Source organism: Delphinus delphis, chromosome 12 (assembly GCF_949987515.2).
Source record: "Delphinus delphis chromosome 12, mDelDel1.2, whole genome shotgun sequence".
Taxonomy (NCBI): Eukaryota; Metazoa; Chordata; class Mammalia; order Artiodactyla; family Delphinidae; genus Delphinus; species Delphinus delphis.
In genome coordinates this window covers 38,322,327-38,327,543 of record NC_082694.2, presented here as the reverse complement: position 1 = coordinate 38,327,543, position 5,217 = coordinate 38,322,327, and the positions used below count along the sequence as shown (strand labels likewise).

The 5,217-nt window shown below is 39.1% G+C and overlaps 1 pseudogene; it reads left to right on the top strand.

Moving 5' to 3' along the window:
* Positions 1-2,604: 2,604 nt before the first annotated feature.
* Positions 2,605-4,078, top strand: LOC132435365 (serine/arginine repetitive matrix protein 1-like; annotated as a pseudogene).
* The last annotated feature ends 1,139 nt before the right edge of the window (positions 4,079-5,217 follow it).

Here is a 5,217-nt window from a genome sequence, read left to right as displayed (position 1 = left end):
AATTACAATTTAGCAAAACTTAATTTTTAATAATGGCTGTGTTTAACAAACAGTTTGCAAATACCCTGAAATTTTTACAGTCAGGTCTTGAAAGCCAGTACTAACAGGCCCCTGCACACTGCTGTGTCAATTGACTGCACTCCTCACAGCAGAGCCTGTCTTTAAAGGAGATCTAAGCAGGTCAGCTAGTTGACTACCACATTTGCTATTGTGAATAAAGCAGCTATGAACAGTCCTGTAGTGTCTTTGATACATTTGTGTATACATGGAGGCATATAGAAGATTTGAACAGCACAATTATAATTAGGTAACATATGTCTATTAGAAAATATATTTTTTCTAATATGTATATAAATATATTTTATATATTATAGAAATAAATTTATATAAATATATATATAACAATTGGAGAATATATATTATCTTAGGAACATTATAAAAAGAAACCACAGCACTCAGCCATAAAGCTAGCCTCAACAGACTTCAAAGGATTAATATTATACAGTTAACATTCTCTGATCACTTAATGCAATTAAGTTAGACATTAATTTTTTTAAAAAACTAGAAAAGGCTTTCAGTTTGGAAACTCTAAAATACTTCTAAAAAACAATTTATGGGTTACAGAAGAATTAATGACAGAAATTATAAAATATATAGTAAGTATATATACATAAATTATATATGAAATAAATATATTTATTAATATATTAATATTATGTTCCTTAGAAACCACTTAAATGTATATTAAATAAATAGAAACCATATATTAATTATATTTAAATGTACATATTAATATACAAATGTAATATATAATTATATTCATTTGTGATAGTATATTAATGTATTTAATAAAATATTTTAAGTGGTTTTTAAGCCATGTGTTAGAGTAATTTTTTGGGAGGGAGGGCTGCTCTGCATGGGCTGTGGGATCTTTGTTTCCCAACCAGGGATCAAACTGGAGCCCTCCGCAGTGAGAGCACAGAGTCCTAACCACCAGACCTCCAGGGAATTCCCTGGAGTAATTTTTTTAATGCAGAAATAGATAATTTGAACACTGGATTATCAGATAGCTTCCAAAATTCTTCAGATGACTCTAATCTTTTACAGGTTGGAGAACCAAGGCTCTAATTCTTCTCTAGGATACCTAACTATTTGCTCAGTTCCATTTGTTCTCTGGTCCTCTGGCTCGCTGCTGTAGTACCAAAGTAGCATCTCTTGTGCTAAAGCAATACTGCCTACACCCACAAAGGCTCTCGCCACTTACACCACTTCCAGACTCAGATGAAGCACTGAGCTTTTGTGCTTCCCCAGCAGCTGACTGGAGGCACTGGGCAAGGATCAACGTGCTAGGATAAGCTTTGACCAATGAGAGATGTGAAACTGGCAAATATATTTCTTTCCCTTCCTTTACCTGATAGACTCTTATTCTAAGGCAGGATGATTCTATGGAGACTGTCTGGGCAAGTCACTGATGACAAGAAACCGATCTTTTTTTTTTTAAAGAAATGGCCAGCTTAGTAATTCATACCTTTGTATTTGTTTTCCATCTTTTGCTGTCTCATTTCCCTTTCTTCTACATTCTTGATGTCCTGGGATTGAATGACCCAATAAAATATTAGTAGATTTTTTAAAATAATAAAATAAAAAATAATATTACATAAAATATATATGTAACATATATTTATATAATGTATAAATTAACATATAATTTTATAATATAATTATAATACAGGTGGCTTCAAACCACTTAAAATGTATTAAATATATATATGTATGTGTGTGTGTGTGAGTGTGTATATATATATATATAATCTCCCATGCACCTTGGGATAGGGAGTGTTCTCAGAGCAATATGACTCCTGGATTCTTCCACAGAACAAGTGCAGGATAAGATCATTGGTTCAACAACAAACTACTGAAGTAGCTGAAATGTGCAGAATGCTTAGAAAAATAAGGCAGACATGAGAAAAATAAATTTTGAGGTTCAAAAGCCTTGGATAACAAAATGAGTTACAGAAATCCTTGGGTTTAAAGAGAATGTTATGGGACTTCCTTGGTGGTGCAGTGGTTAAGAATCCACCTGCCAATGCAGGGGACATGGGTTTGAGCCCTGGTCCAGGAAGATCCCACATGCTGCGGAGCAACTAAGCCCACGCACCACAACTACTGAGCCTGCGCTCTAAAGCCCACGCACCACTACTGAGTACATGCGCTGCAACTACTGAAGCCCACACGCCTAGAGCCCATGCTCCGCAACAAGAGAAGCCACCGCAATGAGAAGCCCACGCACTGCAACAAACAGTAGCCCCCACTAGCTGCAACAATGAAAACCCAACGCAGCCAAAAATAAATTTATTTTTTAAAAAATAAAGAGAATGTTATGACTGAGTTTAGTCAACCAACTGGAAGTGAAGGGCTGAACCAAGATGGAAATTATTCTTTGCATCTGAAGTGTAGTACCATCACCTTATTAGGTCACAACAGAGTGACCCAGTGTGGCTCTGGCCCAATTCTCTTGGCTGTTTTTGGAGAATCCAGGCTCTAAAATGATGCGAATCAACCAAACTGGCGTTTTGAATGAAAAAAAAAAATTCTACAGAGTTTATGGGAGAACTGTGGCCCCTCCACAAGAAAATATCGCTGGAATCCCTTTCACTTTCCTAGACCTGAAGAAAGAAGAAAGGAAACAGACAGATTGAAGAAAAATTGCCACCTATGAAAAAAGCAAGACAAAGAAAAGAGAGATAAAGAAGAAAAAGAAAGCAGTAGAGAGAAAAGGTAGAGATCTTGAAGTCTAAGAAGACTCCAGTCCAGATCTCCTACCCTAAAAGACAATCCTGCCCAGTCAGGACAGAGAGAAAGCACAATCATGTTCAGCCTTTCTCATCAAAGAACCAAGAGCCAGAGTCCTTCCTCTGCTCCAGAAAAGAACACTCCAGCACTCCCGGAACCTTCAGTACAAGTGACCACTTCTGACACTTAGTGATATCCTGAAATTTCCCCAGCCTGAAACTGTACCAAAGCTAAAGGACATTCTCTGGAAAAAAAAAAAAATTCCAAAAAACAAAAGGAATAGGAGAAGAATCAACCAAAATCTCACGCTTCTTCTCATACTTGATCTTGCTGGCGCTACAGATCCCATCAAGATCATATTCACCTAGAAGACAGCTAAGCCCAAGGAGGCAGCCATCACCTGGAGGAAGAACTCCACCAAAGCATAGACGGAGCAGATCTCCAGTGAGATGAAAAAGGCACTCATCAGCATTCTTGTCTAGGAGTAGTTCATTGTCCACTTTGTCTTGTGTCGGGTCACTGACAAAGAAGTCTCCCAAGAGGACCTTCAGCCCCCTTGAAAAACTGGTAGTGAAACAGGAGGGAAGGAGGCAGGGCACAACCTTTAACAGAACGGCATAGCCCGAGGACGTGACATAAACTGATTAGAACCAAATAGGTCCAAGATGGTGGATGAGTCGACTTCCACTAGCCCTTGAGCCTCAGTATACGCTCATTGTAACACATCAGCAAGCTAAATGACACACCCACAGGTGCCATGACAGTTCCAAGGCCAACCATAATGGTCAAAGAATGGGAGGTGGCCCAATTCCTGGAAATCCCCACCCCTTCCCCAAAATAGCTGGACCACTCCTCCCACTCATTAGCCTATGAAATTACCCACCCCTATAAAAACTGACAACCCCATACCCTGATGCCACTCTTGCCTTCTGAGATGGCCTACACTCCATCTGTGGAATGTGTTTCTCTCTAAATAAACCCACTTCTTACCTATCACTTTGTCTCTCACAGAATTCTTTCTGCAGCAAGACATCAAGAACCTGAGCTTCGTTAAGTCCTGAGACCAGGTATGTGATCTCAGTTAAAAGACCGTGGGTTCAAGTCCCGATCTGAGTTGCATGGTTTCAGCAGGTTATCTCCTTCAAGTCCTCCAAGGCAAAAGCACCAAACATCACCTACAGCAACTCTACCACCAGAAATTCATCATTCCCCAGCACCCAGCAGCAAAGCCCTACAAGAAAAAGTTGTATTTCTGTTTCTCCAGGGAGAACTTCAGGTAAAGTGACAAAAAGTGATAGAAGTGACAAAAAGTGATAAGAGTACTGAGAATAAAATAGAATACTACTCAGCCATAAAAAAGAATCTAAAAAAACCAACAAAGTAATGAATATAACAAAAAAGAAGTAGACACAGATAGAGAGAACAAACTAGTGGTTACCAGTGGGAGGAGGAGGGGCAATGTAGGGGTAGGGGAGTAGAAGATACAAGCTATTGGGTGTAAGATAGGCTCAAGGATGTGTTGCACAACATGGCGAATATAGCCAATATTTTGTAATAACTGTAAATGGAAAGTAACCTTTAAAAATTGTATAAAATAGGGACTTCCCGGGTGGGCCAGTGGCTAAGACTCCATGCTCCCAGTGCAGGGGGCCCAGGTTCGATCCCTGGTCAGGGAACTAGATCCCACAAGCCGCAAATAAGAGTTCATAATAAGAATTCACATGCCACAACTAAAAGATCCCGCATGCCACAACTAAGACCCGGCACAGCCAAATAAATAAATAAATATTTTTTAAAAAATTGTAGAAAATAAAACAGAAAAAGAAAGTACTGAGAAAAGAGGCTCCCTCATCTAGAAAAGTAGAGTTCTCTGAATCAGAGGACAAAGGTGGCAAAATGGCTGCTGCATTTTCTGTGCAGCAGAGACACCAAATCAGACGACAAAACCAGCTCCTCCTCAGATGATGATGGTGATGATAGACCCAGAAGTCCTACATGAGAAATGGTGAGGTAGGCAGGTAGCAATTCAGAATGCCTCTCTATCACCACAGAAGTGCCAGAAAGAGATTTTCCCTTTTAGATAAGTCCCTCCCCACCACCCACCAGAAGGCACGGTTTTCCTTCTCTCACACCTCACTTCTCCTCAGCTCATGTAGCCCATGACACCACCATCATTAACCCCTTAACGACCATATCATTTGCAGATATTTTCTCCCATTCTCTAGGTTGTCTTTTCGTTTTGGTGGTGATTTCCTTTGCTGTGCAAAAGCTTTTAAGTTTAATTAGCCACCATTCTACTTTCTGTCTCTATGATTTTGACTACTCTAAGTGCCTTAATATAAGTAGAATCATATAGTATTTGTCTTTTTTTTGTGACTGACTTATTTCACTTAGCATAATGTCCTCAAGGTTTGTTTATGTTGT